The sequence below is a fragment of the Rhinoraja longicauda genome, chromosome 6 (genome assembly GCF_053455715.1).
Source record: "Rhinoraja longicauda isolate Sanriku21f chromosome 6, sRhiLon1.1, whole genome shotgun sequence".
Classification (NCBI taxonomy): Eukaryota; Metazoa; Chordata; class Chondrichthyes; order Rajiformes; family Arhynchobatidae; genus Rhinoraja; species Rhinoraja longicauda.
Genome location: NC_135958.1, coordinates 58,403,304 through 58,425,174, shown reverse-complemented (window position 1 = coordinate 58,425,174; position 21,871 = coordinate 58,403,304). Strand labels below are relative to the sequence as shown.

Sequence of the window (21,871 nt, the reverse complement as noted above, 5' to 3'; positions counted from 1 at the left end):
AATTTTAATGGTGGTCATGGGAGGAATGTGTGACAATACACAGTGCATCGCGCTCTGCTGCGTATGGGGCTGTGTAGCTGCAGACCGGTCAGAGTGCCCATGATGACCCCTGTCCACTGTCGAAAGCGCCTACATTGGGCACACGAGCGTCGGAACTGGACCTTGAAGCAGTGTAAGGTCGCCTGGTCCGATGAGTCCCGTTTTCTTTTAGATCACGTGGATGGCCGTGTACGTGTGCGCCATTTACCTGAGGAAGTGATGGCACCAGGATGCATTGTGGGAGGACGACAAGCAGGTGGAGGGAGTGTGATACTCTGGGCAATGTTCTGCTGGGAAACCCTGGGCCTGGCCATTCATGTGAACGTCAATTTGACATGTGTTACCTACCTAAACATCGTTGCACCCCTTCAAGGCAATGGTATTCCCTGATGGCAGTGGCCTCTTTCAGCAGGATAATGCGCCCTGCCGCACTGCACACATTGTTCGGGAATGGTTTGAGGAACATGACGAAGTGTTCACTGTGTGGCCCTGGCCTCCAAATTCTCCAGATCTCAATCCGATTGAGCATCTGTGGGATGTGCTGGATCGACAAGTCCGATCCACGGCGGCTCCACCTCGCAACTTACAGGACTGGAAGGATCTGCTGCTAATGTTTTGATGCCAGATACCACAGGACACCTTCAGGGGTCTTGTAGAGTCCATGCCTCGGTGGGTCGGCACTGTTTTGGCGGCACACGGAGGACCAACAGCATATTAGGCAGGTGGTCATAATGTTTTGGCTCATCAGTGTATGTTCTGCATTCTGTATCTTCCCCTTTGGTCTATCTATTGTACGAGTTTGACTTGATTGTTTCTATGCATGGTATATCTAATCTGTTTGGATAGCATGCAAAACAAACCTTTACATTGTACCTCGGTACACGTGACAATAATGAAGCTAAATTTAAACCCAAACTATATTTCCCTTGCTTTAGATGCTGTCTGACTTGTTGAATATTTTCAACATTTTAATTTTGCTTTTAAAGAATTAATATTTATAGCATACACATGCAGTAAACATTGCAATAAGTAAACCTTTCCAATGTGGCCATAACCCTGTGCTTTCACCCCTAGTTGGTTGGAATATTGTAGTTATTATCATAGCAACAGTTTCCATAGAGTTTGGGACAGAGATGTAACAAGACCCAGGGTTTGAAATAAGCTTGACAAGAGAAACTGATTAATGTTTGACCAAGGATACAATCAGAACCTTAGAAACCAGTTTTGTTCCCAAGACCATGTTCAAGAGGTTTATTCCTACAGAGTAATGAATCATTCTTAATCAGCAGTGTTAAATGCTGGAACAGCTTTGATGGGGTGAGAAAGCTGATCACAAAATCTGTGGTGTTTCCATACCAGAGGTTAAGAACTGTTAAACTGGAAGCTAATTGGAAAGATTAGAACAAGTGATTGTTTATACCTAAGAAAATTTACTGTGGGCTGTTAGTTATCAAACAGTAGTTTATAATGTGCTTAAATTCCTTCGGCAGCACACAGCAGAACTCGAAAGCAGATTTCAAGGCAGTTTGTCAGTGCCCATGCTCTCTCTGCCTTTGTATAACACATTCTTACATTCCTGCATTTCTTTGCTTCTAAACAATACAGGTTAAAATATTCTATGCACATTACATAAGGGTAATGAACCTTAATATTAAATAAGAATTTTATAAACCACCACACAGTGTTCATTGCTAACATACTGTATTTTTTGTTGAGTTTCTTGTTTAAATAAAGACTGTGTTTTTGTGTGTGTTTGAGTGTAGGTGTGGTGGTGTGCGTGTGTGTGTGTATGCGCGCGTGCGTGCGTGTGAGTGTGTATGTGGATGCCTGTGTGTTTGAGTGTATGTGTGTGTGGGCATATGTGTTTGTGTGTCTGTGAAAGTGTGAGAATGTGTGTATATGTGTGTGCTTGTGTGTGGGTGTGTGTGTGTGTGTGGGTGTGTGTATGTGCGTGTGAGAGATTCTGTGCTTATGTTAAGTCACATTCTTTCCAATGACTGGTTTCGCACCAATTTAATGATAATTTCTATCCACAAGGAACTGCAGATAGTGGTTTGTCCAAAATAAACGACCCGCTGAGTTACTCCAGCACTTTGTATCTTCAAAGATGATTTCTACCTTGTTTATACTTAAATACTTTGAATAGCGTTTAATAAAATAACATAATATTTAGAGACTTTCTGGAGTTTATAAAAAAATCCTCCTGTTTGATTTCTGTGTACTTTAATGTTTTTTTCCTGCTATTTTGCTGAGTTCTTTCTTTTAGTTTAAACCGTCTATGATAACATCTTCATTTGAGATCTGTGTGAGAAAGTTTCAAGAACTAAAGCAAAGGAGAAACTGAATTAATATAAATAACAGAATGAATGTCAAACGAGTTCAGAGTTCCATCTAAACCATCAGTTATTTCCCACTTTTGTTCTTGTAAAACAGTTTTGGGAAATAGTGTAAGAAAAGAATTCAAATATAATTAATTACGTTATCATTTTATATTTTTTCTGACAAAGGGGCCTGTTTCGTTACACACACAATCTGCCAGTTGAATGTTTTCAATAGCTACTTTATAAAACGGCACAACTCTTACAAGCTAAATATTACAACCTCGAGCAAAACAAAATGTCTGCCCTGACATCATCAAAAAGGGTGGCATTAAAAACTAAGCACACTGATTTATCCCTTTGTTCAAAACAAAATTAATGTATCTTCCCTCTTTTGTCTGAGGCAACCTCTGATTTGATTGTAGTATTTGCCAGCAAGTGCACCAAAGTGCCGGTAAATAGATGCATCTGTAGTTTAGTTTAAAGAAACAGGCCCTTTGGCCCATCGAATTACCACTGACCAGCGATCCTCATACACTAGCACTATCCTACACACTAGAGACAGTTTACAATTTTTACCAAAACCTATTAACCAACAAACCTGCACATTTTTGGAGTGTGGGAGGAAACTGGAGCACCCGGAGAAATCCCACATGGTCACGGGGAGAATGTCCAAACTTCGTAAAGACAGCACTCGTAGTCAGGATAGAACCCGGGTCTCTGGAGCTGTGCCACTGTGCCATCCCATGTTCCAATCTTTTTCTCGACATTCACAATAAATTTGATAGAAAATGTACTAAATTCTGGTAATTCCTGCTACAAGCAATTTAAGGTGGCATTGGGTTAAAAAGTCCATCCCGGTAATTCCTAATCACTACCAGAGGGCTAGGCATTTCCCAGAAAGCTAATGCTGAGAGCAAGGTTATTCCAAGTGCTTCTGTTAATCAATGCCTCACTGATTGCCGGCTGCACACAACAGTGTACACGCCATCCATTTTGAAGAGTAATTATGATGTGTGGCATCATGAAAACTGAACTGGTTCTGACTGATTCAATTGTGCCTCAGCGCCTGACGCATTGTTGGGGAAAGCTGCAAGAAAGCAGCTCCTCAAACAATTGACCTTTCTCTACTGAGTAGAAAGGGAAATCTGTCTAATGCAGGGACTGCTGAGTAACAGACAGAGCTGGGACAATGTGTTTGGCCATAAGTGGAAGCTATAAAGTGTGAAACAACAGGAGCAAAATAGCATTCTGCAATTCTGTTTGGAAATGGCATATCTTTGTTGGTATCCAATGTCACTATGAGAATGGTTAACAACAATATTCTGCTACTTTTTTTAATGGAAAGGAAATTTATTAGACATCTATATACTAAAACACTTGTTTGTTTGTTTGTTCCTGAACTACAGCCAAACGGTACACGATAGCACGACAATTTTAGGCCCACCTTACTCACCATCCCTTTGGTGCTAATGCAAGAAGTTTCATTGAAATCGGTGTTCTATTTTTAAAGTGATTCACATTTTAAAATTTAAATCTATCTCCTAGGGAGAGGGGAGGGAGGGAGGGGGAAGGGAGGGAGGGGGAGGGGAGAGGAGGGGGGAGGAGGGGGGGGAGGAGGGTTGGAGGGGGGAGGGAGGAGGGGAGGGGAGGATAGAGGGGGAGGGAGGGGGAGGAGGGAGAATAAGGGGGGTTGAGGGGGATGGAGTGGGGAGAGGGGAAGAGGGGGAGGGGAAGAGGGGGAGGGGAAGGGGGAGGGAGGGGGAGGGGAGGAGGGAGGGGGAGGGAGGGAGGGGATGAGGGAGGAGAGAGGATGGGGGAGAAGGGAGAGGGTGCTGCACCAATGCAGGAGAGGATTGGGCCCAAAAGGTCCACTTGGTCTAGTTCCACCTAATAATTATGTTCTAAAAAGAGGTTGTTTGACACAGGTTGCTGTATGACACGGGGGGGGGGGGGGGGGGGGATATCTAAAACATAATGACATTATGTGGACAGCACAGTGGCGCAACTGGTGGAGCTGCTGCCTCACAGCGCCAGAGACCCGGCCGGGTTCAATACTTTGTTATCATTATTATCTGAATGGTGTCAAGTTAGGAGGAGGGGGAGTTCAACGAGATCTGGGTGTCCTAGTGCATCAGTCAATGAAAGGAAGCATGCAGGTACAGCAGGCAGTGAAGAAAGCCAATGGAATGTTGGCCTTCGTATCAAGAGGAGTTGAGTATAGGAGCAAAGAGGTCCTTCTACAGTTGTACCGGGCCCTGGTGAGACCGCACCTGGAGTACTGTGTGCAGTTTTGGTCTCCAAATTTGAGGAAGGATATTCTTGCTATGGAGGGCGTGCAGCGTAGGTTCACTAGGTTAATTCCCGGAATGGTGGGACTGTCGTATGTTGAAAGGCTGGAGCGATTGGGCTTGTATACACTGGAATTTAGAAGGATGAGGGGGGATCTTATTGAAACATATAAGATAATTAGGGGATTGGACACATTAGAGGCAGGAAACATGTTCCCAATGTTTGGGGAGTCCAGAACAAGGGGCCACAGTTTAAGAATAAGGGGTAGGCCATTTAGAACGGAGATGAGGAAGAACTTTTTCAGTCAGAGAGTGGTGAAGGTGTGGAATTCTCTGCCTCAGAAGGCAGTGGAGGCCAGTTCGTTGGATGCTTTCAAGAGAGAGCTGGATAGAGCTCTTAAGGATAGCGGAGTGAGGGGGTATGGGGAGAAGGCAGGAACGGGGTACTGATTGAGAGTGATCAGCCATGATCGCATTGAATGGCGGTGCTGGCTCGAAGGGCTGAATGGCCTACTCCTGCACCTATTGTCTATTGTCTATTGTCTATTGACATCGGGTGCTGTCTGTGCCATGTTTGCACGTTCTCCCTGTAACCGCATGTGTTTCCTCCGGGTGCTCCGGTTTCCTCCCACATCCTAAAAAGACGTGCAGGTTTGTAGATTAATTGGCCGCTGTATTATTGCCCTGGGTGCGTAGGGTAGCGATGGGAAAGTGGGATAACATAGAATAAGTGTGAAAAGGTGATCAATGGTTGCATGAACTCGGTGGGTCGAAGTACCTGTTTCCAGGCTGTTTCTCTACACTAAACTAAAGCAACTCATGAGTTGAACGATGGCTTGCATGTTTAGCTGCTGAGAGTTCATCCCCTTCACAACACTGTTATTATTACTGGCACGGTGAACACCATGGGACTCTGACTATCACTTTATTGAGCATGTGGTGTGAAGACCTATCTAAGATCACTCTCTTTCAAAACGCACACCTCCAGTTTCAGGGACAGTTTCTTCCCAGCTGTTATCAAACAACTGACCCATCCTATCACCAGCGAGAGAGTGCTCCTGACCCATGTATCTCATTAGAGACCTTCAAACTTATGTTCAATCAGACATTATTAGACTTTTTCTTGCACTGAACGTTAATCCCTTTATCCTGTGTCTGCATACTGTGGACGGCTTGTAGTCTTTTTCACAGACTGGATAGCTCGCAACAAAAAAAACTTTTCACTGTACCTCAGAACACATGACATTAATAAACAAAACTAAACTGAACTGAACTAAACTAAACTAAGCTCTGTAGTCAATCACCTAGGACTCAAGGACCTGAGCTACAGGGAGAAGCTTTGTTTAAACCAAAAAATACAGTTATGATCACTGAATGAATATATAGAGATCCAAGGTGAGGGTTATGCTTTCCAACAAGAGCATGATATAGGAGAGAATTTCTGTGAACATATTTGATCCCATTAAGCAGGGAAGAGTGCAGCGAAGATTTATGACCGTGTTGCCGGGACTTGAGAGAGAGGTTGGACATGCTAGGACTTTATTCCTTGGAGCACATGAGGATGAGGGGTGATTTTGTAGAGGTGTAAAATCATGAGGGGAATAGATAGAATGAATGCACAGTCTTTTACCCACCGGGGAATCGTGAACTGGAGATCATAGGTTTAAGGGGAAAGGGGAAAGATTGAACAGGAACCCTCGGTGATCATCTTTTCACTCAGAGGATGGTTCGTATATGGAATGAGCTGCCAGAGGAGGCAGTGGAAGCAGGTACTATAACAACTTTTAAAAGACATTTGGATAGGAAAGTTTTGGAAGGATATGGACCAAAAGGGGGCAAATGGTACCAATTTAGATGGGATATCTTGGTCAGCATGGACGAGTTGGTCATAAGGACCTATTTCCATGCTGTATGACTCTATGACTCTGAACACAAATGAATTATCAGCAAAAAGTGTTCTTGTATTTTTACGTTATATAACGTCTGTTATATTTCCCAGTGGAAAAATATAACAGAAATTAACATTTGAATTATTAGCCAAAAGGAATGTTTTATATTACAGATTCATACATTGCCAGCAGTTGTATGTACAGCGAGTTAGAAGTTCTGATAGCTTTAAGCATGCTGTGTTGTTATTTTGAAGATACATTTATAACATTTCTCTGATTACAGCCACATTAAATGATCAGCAGACCACCACCTGAGTTTAGAAGTTAGGAGGTCATGCTGCAGTTATACAAGACACTGGTGAGGCCACATTTAGAATATTGTGTTCAGTGTCAGGCACCATGTTATAGGAAAAATGGTGTCAATCTGGAAAGGGTGCAGAGAAGATTGTTGCCAAGTCACACCTCATGCAGGAGAATGAGGGATCTTATAGAAGTGTGCAAAATCAAAAGAGGAATCGAACAGGTAAACGCACAGAGTCTCTTCCCCAAAGTAGGGGAATCGAGACCAGAGGAGGTTTAAGGTGAGGGAGGAAAGATTTAATAGGTACCTGATGGGTAACTTTATTGCACAAAGGGTGGTGGGTGTATGGAATGAGTTGCTAGAGGAGGTAATTGAGGTAGGTGCAATCACAACATTCAAGAAACATTTGGACAGGTATTTGGATAGGATAGATTTAGATGGATAGGGGCTAAACGCAGGCGTGTGAAACTAGTGTAGATAGGACATTTAGGTCGGCACGGGCAAGTTGGGCCAATGGGGCTATTTTCATACTGTCTGACTGTATGACTCTAAGATTCCATGTTTGTAGTCTTATAAGCCTTTTCAAATCTAGCTCTGTTGAAATTTCCACTAAGAAAGTCGCATTCAGTAAAATTCTCTAGAAACTATGCAAGATTTTCCATAGATCCTTGGTTTTGATTTCACCTTCAAATTACTATTAATGTGTGTCCCTTTGTAAGTTGTAGTGATATGGAACATGTGGAGGCAGAGGAGATTAGTATATCTTGGCATCATGTTCAGCACAGACATTGTGGGCCAAAAGGCTTGTTCCATTGCTGTACTGTTCTATGTTCTATGTGTTTAACTGGCTATATCTTATTAATCTGAATTTACAGAAAGATACTTGACAGACTGCCCCAGCAACACATCTCATTCACCCAGTCAATTAATCCCTTTCACCTCTTGAGTTATCAAACGTCAACTTCCATCTATAGTTCTTCTTAAATGTATCTGAATCAAATTACTGTTTATTTCATTTGAAGTGGAAGTAATTTCATGCATACAGTTTCATTTCACAACCTATTAAGGGATGCAGCTTAATATTTTTAAAATCCGACAAGTATTTTGCATCCAAGCTTTTCAAGTGAAACAAACCAAAACGGAAGTTAAAGTGTGAATTTTCATTGCACTTCAGACCACTCTGCTTAAAGGTAGCAAGTAACTAAACCCGCGCAGATCCTGAAAAACTGCACTGAGTGAGCTGATGTTTGCTGGGATGCCTTCTACCATTGAGGAGAGTCAATGATTGTGCATGGGGGCTGTTACTAATGTAAATATGTGTGTGATATGGTGGTCGACAAATTGCTTATTGTGAAAGGACCTAAAATGTGGGACAACAGATTGTCAGAATGGTACATGGAAGGATAATGTTCCAGAACTGTAATCTCCAATGAAGTAGTTTTGAAAACATAAGGTTGAGTGTTTCCATTCGAGATAAATCAGGAATACATATGGTGAATGCACAGTCTTTGTCCCAGGGTAGGGAAATCAAGAACTAGAGGGCACGGGCTTAAGGTGAGAGGGGTAAGATTTCTCAGGAACTTTAGGGGCAACCTTTTCACTTAGAGGGTGGTGGGCATATAGAACGAGCTGCCAGAGGAGGTAGTTAAGGCAGGTACAATAATAACATTCAAAAGTCAGATACCTGGATAGGAAACCCTCAGAGGAATATAGGCCAAACGCAGGCAGATGAGACTAGAGTTGAGGGGGCATCTTGGTCAGCATGGACAAGTTGGGCCAAAGGGCCTGTTTCCGCACTGTATGAATCTATGACTCTAAATCTAAAAGTGGAAGATAACTCAGACATATCTGCTTCTCATTAGACCAAAATTTGTCGAGGTTGAGAAGCAAATAACTTGCCAAACGCTTGACCAGATGATGTTTGTGGCACAAAGTGACTTAACAAACATCGTAAGAGAGATAAGCAGTTCGAAATGTCACAACGGTAGTATCACAGAGGGAGCCAGCAGTGGACTGCTAACATTCGAGAGTACAGACTCTTATATCTGAGTCACAGCCTTAATTGCAATTGAGCCATCATCTGTTCTTCGTGCTTGAATTTCTCTGGGCCAGATCGCAGCACAGCAGCAGTCTGCTTGATCTCAGTGGGGAAGATTGAACCTTGTGCACTTCCTACCAGCTGATCACAGGCTGGTATCAAAGGCAGCAGTGCAGGAGTGTGTGAACCAGAATATCCCACGGTCATGCATGATGGGGAAAAAAAAGAGAAAGATGTATGAAGTATACAAAAAGTGAAACCTTTCCTGGGGGATAATGGTGCTTGGATGAGAAATTAAACTGACAGTAGACCAGGGAAAGATGTACCATGTGACAGAGATAGACAAAGCATTTTAAGAAACTAGGCAAGGATTACATTGTAATGTTCAATAAAAAAAAACTATTGTTAACTGTGCTGCATAATGTTCTTATGTGAAGTAACTTTTCCTCTTAAAATAATAATGTTGGTACAAAATGGAGTCTGCCTATTGTGGGTGGAATGTTGAGCTTCATACATTATCTGGAATATTAGTTTAGTTTAGTTTACATATGATGAGCGTTTGACAGCACTGGGCCTGTATTCGCTGGAGTTTAGAAGGATGAGGGAGACCTCATTGAAACTTAGTGAAAGGCCTGGAGAGAGTGGAAGTGAAGAGGATGTTTCCACTAGTGGGAGAGTCTAGGACGAGAGGCCATAGCCTCAGAATAAAAGGAAGTACCTTTAGTAATGGTACCTTTAGGGCGGCACGGTAGCGCAGCGGTAGAGTTGCTGCTTTACAGCGAATGCAGCGCCGGAGACTCAGGTTCGATCCTGACTACGGGTGCTGCACTGTAAAGAGTTTGTACGTTCTCCCCGTGACCTGCGTGGGTTTTCTCCGAGATCTTCGGTTTCCTCCCACACTCCAAAGACATACAGGTATGTAGGTTAATTGGCTGGGTAAATGTAAAAATTGTCCCTAGTGGGTGTAGGATAGTGTTAATGTACGGGGATTACTGGGCGGCACGGACTTGGAGGGCCGAAAAGGCCTGTTTCTGGCTGTATATATATGATATGATATGATATGATAATGAGATGAGGAGGAATTTCTTTAGTCAGAGGGTGGTGAATTTGTGGAATTCATTGCCACAGACGGCTGTGGAGGCTGTCAATGGATATTTTTAAGGTGAAGATTGACAGATTCTTGATTAGTAAGGGTGTCAGGGGTTCTGAGGAAAAGGCAAGAGAATAGGGTTGAGAGAGAAAGATAGATCAGCCACGATTGAATGGCGGAGTAGAACGGATGGGCCGAATGACCTAATTCTGTTCCTGGTACATGAACATGAAATCAGTTTATTGTCACATGTACCTAGATACAGTGAAAAGCTTTTTGTTGTGTGCTGAACAGTCAGTGGAAAGACAATACATGATTGCAATCGATTATCGTGGAATTAGGCACGTTAAATACTTGTTTAGTCATTGGTATATATAACCAATGTTGAACATGTTCACTAATGTTCCAACATTTATCTTTGCTCTCATTTTGAACATGTAAAGCTGAAGCAAGTTATTAAGTTTGATTTGGATTCAATAACTGATGAGCTCTGAGGATTGCTAAGGAATCAGAGATATCAGTAAATTATAGTTATAAATTTAATTTGATTCTAATTTAACAGTCTGGAGACCCAAAACATCGTCTGCTCATTTCCTTCACAGATGCTGCCCGACCTGCTGAGTTCCATCAGCACTTTGATTTTTGGTGAACTTTGTACGCCTTTCATTAACATTTCACACCACAGATGTTGTTTGAAAGGCCATCGACACATTAACCTTTCCCTGCTTTGTTGTTCCAGCTCCAACCATTCTACAGGAAAACTGCAATCCAATTCATATTAATCCGATTTAAAAAAAATGGATTTGTCAAGATAAATTATGATCTAAATCTAAAATTTGAGTTCCAATATTTTTAACTCTATTACAAGAAAGAAATTAAAAATATAGAGTCACACAGCAGGGTAACAGGCCCTTTGGCCCAACTCGTGGCTAAGATGTCCCACCTAAGCTAGTCCCATTTGCCAGTGTTTGGTTTATATGTCTCTAAACCTTTTCTATCCATGTAGCTGTCCAAATGTATTTTAAATGTTGTTATTGAACCTGTCTCAACTACCTCATCTGGCTGCCCATTCTATATACTTACCACCCTCCTGGTGAAACAGTTTCCCCTTAGGTTCCTATTGAACCTTTTCCCTCTCACCTTAAAACTCACACCCTCTCTCGTTCTTCATTCCCCTACCATAGGTAAAAGACTGTGCGTTCACCCTATCGATTCCCCTCATGATTTTATACTCTTCTATAAGATCGTCTCTCAAACTCTTGTGCTCCTCGGAATAAAATCCTAGCCTGCCCAACCTCTCCCAATAGCTCAGGCCTTCGAGTCCTGGCAATATCCTCGTAAATCTTCTCTGCACTCTTTCCAGCTTAATGATAAATTAATGTTCACAGTAATTCTCTCCTTTGTAATGTTCTCATTGGAAAATATATTCCTGAACATGGACTTGCATATTTTCATTCAATAATCATAACTGTGTACTTTTGTTTAAAGAATTGCTCCATGTTTATTTGATCCAAGTTTATTTATTGCCTTATTTTGCTGCTGCCCTTTCCCACATATTTGTTTCACAGTAAAAATTCCCTCATTCATTCACTGTCACTTATTTTCAAGTCAGTTGTGTGAGGCAATTATTACTAACCTGCACCTTTTGGGCCAAACTCAGGTAGGTGGGGCTAGTGTAGATGGAGCATGTTGGTCGGCGTGGGCAAGTTGGGCTGAAGGGCCTGTTTCTATGCTGTTTGACAGTGATAGGTCTGTGCCTGAGGTGCACTGTTTTTAGTTTGGTTTCGTTTAGTTTAGAGATACAGCGTGGAAACTGGCCCTTCGGCCCACAGAGTCCATGTCGACCAGTGATCCCTGCACTCTAATACGATCCTACACCCACTATGGACAATTTACAGTTTAACCAAGCCAATTAGCCTACAAACCTGTACGTCGTTGGAGTGTGGGAGGAAACTGGTGCACTTGGAGAAAACCCACCCAGGTCACGGGGAGAATGTACAAAGTCCATACAAACAGCACCCATAGTCAGGATTGAACCCGGGTCTCTGGTGCTGTAGGGCAGCAAACACTGCTGCACCACCGTGCCGCCCTTATTCTATGTTGAGAGGCATTTGTTTATTGCTTATTTCTAACCAGTGTCTTTCCAGATCTGTAACTGGGGTAACACGGTTCTGAAATCTCACCCATGCAGTGTGTTAATCTACAATGCAGCGACTAGTTTGTCCACCTGCCTCTTTCAGCAGGGGAAGAGACACTTCCTGTAACAGACATTAGCGCAGTTTATTGGCAGAAAAGCTTTCACTGTGATCCCAAAAGCCCTTCTGATGATCACAGGCAAAGTGGATTAGTTTGAGCTGCGGCGGTCAAAACCAGGCCATGTCTACCAAAGGAAATTGCCAGTAATTTGTAATTGAGGGGAGCTGTTAAAGTGAGCAGCAGGAGCCCTTGTATATCCATGTGACAAATCCCCATCTGGGCAATACCCCCTGAGGGGGCAGAAAATCCACATGAGTCACAGCTTTCACTGAAATCTTGTTGGACGCATCGTGACTTGTGAAGATACCAATCATCGGCAAGCCCTGGCCCCTGTCCCAATCCGCTGCCGCACGTGAGGGGCTCTCCAGCAGTTCTGGAGGATTAAATGTACAAGTCTCACTAAATGGATTTACTTGAGTTTGCAAATAAAACCGTTAACAAATCTCTGAGCATTGACGGTCAGGCTGCTGGGCAATCATCAGACGAAGGAGATATTTAGCTTTTCTGTAAAGTGGCTGAAACGACTGATCTTTAAACATTATGCCACAATTTGATTGCTCACCTGTAACGTTTGTAGTTCTCGCGTGGATTACGAGGATTACATATGATGCATGTACATGGAACATAGAACAGTACAGCACAGGAACAGGCCCTTCGGCCCACAATGTCTGTGCCGAACTTGAAACTAAGATTAACAAATCTCATCTGCCTGTACGTGATCCATAATTGATGCAAGAGTTACATAATTTGTATGTACATAGAGCACAGAACAGTACAGCAGAGGAACAGGCCCTTCGGCCTACAATGTCTGTGCCAAACATGATGCCAGGTTAAACTGATCTCTGCCTGCGATCCATATCCCTCCATTAACAGCATATCCATGTGCCAACCTAACAGCCTCTAGGACACCACTATTGTATCTGCCTTCACCACCACCTCTGGCAGTGCGTTCCAGGCACCCACCAGCCTCTATGTAAAACAAATCTTGCCCCACACATCTCCTTTAAACTTTGCTCCTCTCATCTTCAACCTATGGCCCCTAGTCTTTGACATACCCACCCTTTGAAAAAGGCTCAGGCAGTAGATATATAAGTCTACGTGTGTTATGGACTGGACGTTTACCCAATTTCCCATTGTTAGTTTTACAGCTGCCGTTATTATTCCCAAGTGAGTGTTGAAATAATGAGGTTTGACGGCAATGAGCTGCTGTTCATTTCAAGTGTATCGTTTAACGCAGACACAATATATTCAGTGTTCTTGCTTAAGTTGATGCACTAATTGAATCAGAATTATCAGCAACGTCTGATCTCTCTGAAATGTGAGTTTTCGAGACTGAGATCTTATTTGCAGCAGATGTATGCAGTTATCTTGAGGCATCTGCATCCCAAGGATAATTTGTAATAATTATCATGATTTAGACGATCACTTTTAAGTTTTCACATGGGAAAAAAATCTGGTATTTTACTAAGTACATCCAGGAAAAAGGTTTACTTGGTTGATTTCAGTGATCCATTCTACATTGTTTAATTACACAATCTATTCCATGTGTAAGGCTGCACCAGTGCAGATTCGATTTTAAAATTCTGCACAGACAGATACAACAGTGGCATTTCAAGGACCTTTGGACAAGCACATGGATATGGACGGAATGACTTTAGACTTTAGAGACACATTGCGGAAACAGGCCTTTCAGCCCACCGAGTCCACACTGGCCAGCGATCACACCATTCGCTGGCACTATCCTACGCACCAGGGGCAATTTACAATCACAGAGTTCAGCCAATTAACCTAGAAACCTGTATGTCTTCAGAGTGCGCAAACCTTTAAAACACAATGCAAGAGCTCGAAGGGTTTGTTGACTGAATAAAACACTAATTAGACCACACCTGACATGATACTTTCAATTCTGATCAGCAAACTATCGGAGTTTAGTTTAGTTTAGCTTAGTCTATTGTCACGTGTATCGAGGTACAGTGAAAAGCTTTTTTGTTGCCTACTATCCAGTCAGTGGAAAGAATATACATGATTACAATCAAGCCATCTGCAATGTACAGATACAGGATAAAGGGAATAGGGTTTATTACAAGATAAAGTTCAGTAAAGTGCAATTAAAGATAGTCCAAAGGACTCCAAAGACATAGATAGTAGGTCAGGACTGCTCTCTAGTTAGTGATCAGATGGTTCACCACAGGTCTCTAACATTTTAACAGTGAGGAAAGTTTGGTTAGGCTGGGATTCTTTGAAGGCACAGAGAAAAGAGAGGGGAGATTTAACTGAGGTATAAAATTCTTAAGCGCATGGATAAAACAGATAGGAAGGGGATGTTTCTTTGACAGGGCAGCCGATATCAGATATAAAATAATGGTCAAAGGATTAGGTGAGGGGAAGTCTTTATCCAAACATTGAAAATCCTTAATCATATTTTTTTAATCATTTGCTGCCTCTATTAACATAGAGAAGGATGCAGATGAAATGGCAGGAAAGTGAAATAAGTTGAGAGCTGTATTAGACACAATTTCTAATTTTTGGCATCATCAACAAACCTTTGTGTGGAGAAAGAGGAAAGAAGGGTAATTACACTTGTCAGGAAGGTATCAAATGAGTGCTTCTAACTTATAGTATGTGATCGAATAAACATAGAACATAGAACAGTACAGCACAGGAACAAACCCTTTGGCCCACAATGTTTACAGATACAGTATAGAAACAGGCCCTTCGGCCCACCGAGTCCATGCTAATTCTATGTTATCCCACTTTTGCATTCTACACACTAGGGGCAATCTTATAAAGGCCAGTTAACCTACAATTTTGCCTTTGTGGAAGGAAACCGCAGCACCCAGAGGTCACAGGAAGAAAACGGAAACTCCACACAGGTCGGGATCGAACCCGGACCTCCACCAGCCGAACCTAACGTCAAGACCAACCCTTCTCTGCCTGCATACCATCCATATCCCCCCATTCAGGACAGCACAGTGGGGCAGCGGTAAAGCTGCTGCCTCACAGCACGTGACACAGATTCCTGACTACGTGTCATGTCTGTACGATGTTTCTATGTTCTCTCGTGACCACGTGGGGTTTTTTTCCGGATGCTCTGGTTTCCTCCCACATTCCAAACACATTCCAATTGTAGGTAAAGTGGTTTCGGTAAAATTGTAAATTGTCCCTAGTGTGTAGAGGATTGCTGGTTGGCGCGGACCCAGTGGGCTGAAGGACCTGTTTCCGCACTGTATCTCTAAACTATCCATGCCTCGAATTAGAAATTGAAATTGCCCATCGGATTTTCATAATATTGTTGGAACACAGTTTTTGCAAATAATCAGTTCTTCCCAATAATTTTCAGCAGTGACTTTGAGCCATTGTTGCTGTATGGATACAATTATCTATTGGAGATGTGAAGCTTGCCTGAGATGCAATAAAGTCTTAGCCGGAAACGGACCCTAATTTAAACCAGACATCGAACTGTGTATTTTGATGCAAGAACTGATTTGTGAATTGGTAACATAGAGGGGAATTTAACCACCCATCAACTCCAGAATGGATGAGTTTGGGATGTAAACCTTTAAATCTTTCAAATCCAAACCAATCCACCCACAATTGGTTCCAATGGAGGTTGATGAGACTTGGCAACAAATCTACTCCAACGAGATGGATTGCTCATTTAATGGTTTTTATGAGGCTACATCTCTCCTATATCTCCCTTTCAGGTTCCAGATTACACATTGTATCATAGTCTTACTGCACAGTATTAAATCCTTCGGCCCAACTCGTCCAGGCTGACCAAGATGCCCCATCCATGCTCGTCCTATTAGCCACTGTTAACCCCATATCCCTCTAAACCTTCCCTATCCATGTACCTGTCCAAATCTCTTTTAAATGTTGTTCTTCTACCTCCTCTATATAGAGGGGCTCATTCCATATACCCACCACACTCTGAATGAAAAAGTTGCACCTCAGGTTCCTATTAAATCTTTCCCCACTCACCTTAAACTTATGCCCTCTAGTTTTCGATTCCCCTACCCTGGGTAAAGGATTTGTGCGTTCACCCTATCTATTCCCCTCATGATTTTATACACCTCCATAAGATCACCGCTCAACCTCCTGCACCCCAACCTCCCCCGACAGTCTTGGCAACATGGTTTCCTACATACCTCATGCCAGAATGTCTGATGTTGAGGGGAAACCTAAAGGCAGTACATAAAATTATGAGAGGCATAGATAGGGTTAGGAGTCAGAAACCTCTTCCCAGGGTGGAAATGTCAGGGACTGAAGGGCATTGTTTTAAGATGAGAAGGACAAAGTTTAAAGGAGATGTGTGGGCTGTTTTTTTTACACAGAGTCGTGGGTGCCTGGAACATGCTGCCAGGGGTGGTCGTGGAAACAGATATGATAGTGGCGTTTAAGAGGCTTATCGATAAGCCCTTGGATATGAAAGGAATGGAGGGATATGGATCATGTGCAGGCAGATGTGATTAGTTTAACCTGGTATCATGTTCAGTACAGACATCGTGAGCCAAAGGGCCTGTTCCTGTGCTGTAATGTTCTACATTCTACCTGTTCTTTAGACTTTAGAGAAATAGGCCCTTCGGCCCACCGAGTCGGTGCCGCCCAGCGATCGATCACCCACACACTAACACTATCCTACACACGAGGGATAATTTACTATTTTTACTGAAGCCAATTAACCTACAAACCTGTATGTCTGGAGTGTGGGAAGATCAGAACACCCAGAGAAAACCCACACGGTCACATGGAGAACATACAAACACTACATAGACAGCACCCACAGACAGTATCGAAGTCTGGTCTCTGGTGCTGTAAGTCAGCAATTCTGCCACTGCACCATTGTGCCGCCCCTGAATTCTATATGTTCTTTAATTCTAAACTTTATGTATTTAGATAATAACAACAGAAAATGCACAAAAAAACCCACAATTATTATTTCTAGTTATTCACCTTTCATCTGAATCACATGGCTAAAATAAAATAGTCGAAGGTTTATAATTCAAACTGATTGCTGCCTGACCTGTTGAATGTTGGCAGCATTTTCTGGTTTTTATTTCCAATTTCCAGCATCTGTAGTTTTGTTTTTGATCTTCAAACTTGGAGATCAAACGGATGATATTAAAGTCATCTCAATTCAATTGTTACCTACTTGGAGATCATGTACCCAACGATATTGGCATTGCTCCTTTGCAATCTGGGTCTGAGTGTAGCCAAGACAGGCAGCATGCAAGGCTCCTTCATGTCTGGGCTCTAAGTGAAAAGAGCTTTTGCAAACCTGGGCCGTCTCCTCGATGGGAGGATAAAAGTCTCTAATCTGATTCCAAGTTAGCAATGTCTCTCGGAGAGTTACAAGGAATAGCAATTAAAAACTATCATATTGGATTGTGTTAGAGAGTGTATTTGGATCAGGGGTTTGGGTGGAGTCATTTGAAGTCTATTCTGTGTCCATTTACTTTCTCCGATGCTGATTCCGTTCTCCTAAAAAGGAGGGCTTTTCTCCAGAGTCGCTGTGTCGCTCCAACATTTTGTGTCTATCTTTGGTATAGAACAGCGTCTGTGGTACCTTCCTACACTGGTTTCCACTATCTCCCTGTGAAGTGACATGACACAATGTCGATTGCAATATCAAACCATTCTACCTCCTTTAAAGTAAAAGGTTTCAAGCATGAACAAGGAAATGAATGCCCATTGCATGCAGATATTAAAATTCTAGGTGCATTTGCAAACATCTCATGCTTAAATCGCCATCATTGGTGGTGGGAACTGTGCCAAAAGCCTTACTTCAATCGCATGGAAGTCGTAGCTAGTATTTCGAGTGCCCTTTACCTCTGAACAAACTGGAAGTTTTTCTGCTGCATTCTATCTTTTAAAAAGGCAGATGGTAACACTTAAGTATTCCAAAGTCAAAAGTATCTATGTGGGAGATGGGGTGCCAATATTACATTTCTCCGAATACTTCTGGCTACGGGGTATGAATTATAATTAAGATTTATGGTGATATTTTAAGGATTACTCCAACACTGAATTCTACACGTACCCGCTAATCAGCCATGTGTTACACAGTGATAACATTGCAGCAGCGTGATATGCTTTATTATTTTATACCATTAGCTAATAAATTTGTTTAATGGCAGGTCTTTCAGGATTAACTTGGAGTGGCTGGATTCAGAAATCACTTTGCTAAAACGGCAGTATAATTATTGAAGAAATTGTTTTTGCAGAGGTTGCGAGAGGGAAGATGCATTTGCCAATGTGACAGAAATTACGTACGACTGGACTCTCAGGGGCAAGTAATTATTTGAATTTGAAAATTTGAACTGCTCCACTGGTGTGCGCTGCTCCCATGGGGGCGAAGCACGGGGAAGTATGGCCCAGATTTTCCAATCATAATGCCAACGATAACCAATTAAAATGAATGGACTGTTGTCGGCTTTACAATTGGAAAAGCTGGGGCAATAGTTATAACATTACATTTCTGTTATAGAAAAATCTGAACAAACTGTTTGACTATCATCTCAAGGGGCTATTTTATTTCCTAATCCACTAATTTCCTGTCCTGACACCATTGACTCCTTGATGGAGTATGTGTCCCCCACCTTCCCTACTCAAGTGACGAGTTCTCTCGTGGTAATTGTTCACAGATTATTTGACAGCAAGAACACGTTTGATTGAGGAATGAAACCTGGTTCCGTCTGCCTGGCCCCAACCAGTCATAGGTTCACGTTTATAAGTTATAGGAGCAGAATTAGGCCATTCGGCCCATTGTCTACTCCGCCATTCAATAATGGCTGAACTATCTTTCCCTCTCAACCCCATTCTCCTGCCTTCTCACGATAACCCCTGACACCCTTACTAATCAAGAGTCTGTTAATCTCTGCCTTAAAAATATCCACTTACATGGCCTCCAGAGCCATCTGTGGCAATGAATTTAACAGATTCTTCACCCTCTGACTAAAGAAATTCCTCCTCATCTCCTTTATAAAGGTACATCCTCTTATTCCATGGTTTCAGCCTCTGGTCCTAGACTGTCCCACTAGTGGAAACATTCTCTCCACATTCACTCTATCCAGCCCTTTCACAATTCGGTAAGTTTCAAAGAGGTCTCCACTCTTCCTTCTATACTCCAGCGAGTACAGGCCCAGTGTTGCGGAACGCTCATCATATGTTAACCTAATCATTCCTGGGATCATTCTCATAAACCTTCTCTGCACACTCTCCATGCCAGCACATCCTTCCTCTGATAAGGGGCTCAAACCTGTATAAACCTGGTTCCTGGTCAAACGCTGAATAAACTCGTAAAGTCTTTCAGTGATCCAAAGAAAATCCTGTTTGCAAATAACTCCTTGCGTCACTTTGGGTGGATTGGACTGTGGATTATTTGATTCCAATTCTAGTTTAGTTCGCCATGGAAGCAGGCCCTTCGGCCCACTAAGTCCATACCGACCATTGATCACCCGTTCACACTAGTTCTGTTATCCCACTTTATCATTCACTCAACACACACTGGGGCAATTTATTGAGGTTGATTAACCTACAAATCCACACGTCTTTGGAATGTGGGAGTAAACCGGAGAACCCGCAGGAATCCCACGTAGTCATAGGGATAACGTGCAAGCTCCACACAGACAGCAGCCGAGGTCAGGATGGAACCCAGGTCTCTGGTGCTGTGAGGAGGCAGCTCTACCACATTCTTCTCCTAGTCATGACACTTGCTGCCCTGGCACTGGTCTCGTTCCCACCTACACCCAGTGCATGCCCTTCCTGTTCCTTTAGACTTTAGAGATGCAGTACGGAAACAGGCCCTTCGACCCACCAAGTCCCCGCCTGCCAGAAATCACCCCATACACTAGCACATCCTACACACTAGGGACAATTTACAATTTTACATAAGCCAATTAATCTACAAACCTGTACGTCTTTAGAGTTTGGGAGGAAACCAGAGCACCCAGAGAAATCCCACGCGGTCACAGGGAGAACATACAAACTCCGTACAGACAGCACCTATAGTCAGGATTGAACATGGGTCTCTGACGCTGCGCCACCATGCTGTCCTTGGGAGCAGTTGTGCCCTGTTCCCTCCTGTGGGAACAGTTGGGAGACAGTTAGCCCCTCCCCTCCCCCCTCCCTATAAGGAGCACTTTGCAGATCTCCTCAACTTGACTCTGTCCTTGTTGTAAGGGATATGGGCCAAGCGCGGGCAGATGGGACTAGTGTAAATAAGGCATCTTGGTCGACATGGACTGGTTGGGCCGGAGCCTGTTTCCGTGCTGTATGATTCTACGACTGTTCAGTAGTCTGATAACAGCAGGGATGAAGCTGTTCCAGAGCCTGGTGGTATGTGCTTTCGAGCATTTGTATTTTTTGGATAGGAGAGAAGCGGGGATGACTGGGATAGAAAATGGTCTTGATTATGTTGGTTGCTTTCCCGAGGCAGCGTGAAGTGTAGATGGAGCCGATGGTGCGGCGGAGTCTGGCCTATGTGATGGACTGGGCTACATCCACAACTATCTGCAATTTCTTGTGGTCTTGGGCAGAGCTGTTCTGAAACCAAACTGTGATGCAGATTCAGGGAGAGAGTTCACCTTGTGTATGTATACTCCGTGTCGCTGCTGTCACTCCTGACGTGAGAACAGCAACTTTGGCCTGTTGTTAGTGCCACAGTATTACCAGTTGTTAGAGATTAGATAAAATAATAATTATGTTGGTGCAGTTACATACAGTAGCAACTTGCTTCTTCAATCTCAATGGTTCAGATAATGGAGATTGCACGGTATTACTTGAAACACGTTTAAGTTAAATTATTACTCTCCATAAGATTATTTCCTTTTACTCCAATGTAAGAATATTCTGATGACGACCCATTTTTATAATGTTTATTCCAGTCAGCACTCAAAATACGGTGGCGCAGCGGTAGAGTTGCTGCCTTACCGCGCCAGAGACCCGGGTTCGATCCTGACTACGGGTGCTGTCTCTACGGAATTTGTACGTTCTCCCCTTGACTTGCGTGGGTTTTCTCCGGGTGTTCCGCTTCCCTCCCACACTCTAAAGACGTACAGGTTTGTAGGTTAATTGGCTTCAGTAAAAATTGTAAATTGTCCAAAGTGTGTGTAGGATTGTGTTAGTGTGCGGGGATCGCTGGTCAGCGTGGACTCAGTGGGCCGAAGGGCCTATTTCCGTGCTGTATCTCTAAACTAAACTAAAACTAAATCGCAATTTGAATCTCTAAATTATGATCAAATTCGCCGTTCCATTTCACTAGTGCACAAGAACATGAGTTGGTTCCAAAACCACAGTACTGTGAATTTGGCTACAGTTCAAGAATTTGGGAAAATGTCATACATTTTGGATTACTTTGGTTTCCCAATGAATCACCTCAATGCAGCAGATAATTAGCTGAGAGAGGGAAGCAGAGAGAGTGTGTGTCTGTGTGTGTTGTGTGTGTGTGCTGAGCCACAATCAGAAATGCCACTTTGAAAATATCACATGATGCATAACATTCTGCAACTGTGGTAAATAAAAGAATGAAAGGCTCCACGGACTATTAAAGAATCAAGCAATCTTTCAAAGGAAACCTTTTGGGGAAAGAATTCGTCTGTTCGCTAATTGTAGCAAAATTCAAAACAGTTTCTTTATAAACAACTTATCT

General features: G+C 42.8%; 1 protein-coding gene across 3 annotated transcripts in view; it reads right to left on the bottom strand.

Annotated features, from left to right (window-relative positions):
* Nucleotides 1–21,871, bottom strand: part of LOC144594488 (netrin-1) — a 192,656-nt gene that overhangs the window by 3,023 nt on the left and 167,762 nt on the right. The window lies entirely within an intron of this gene.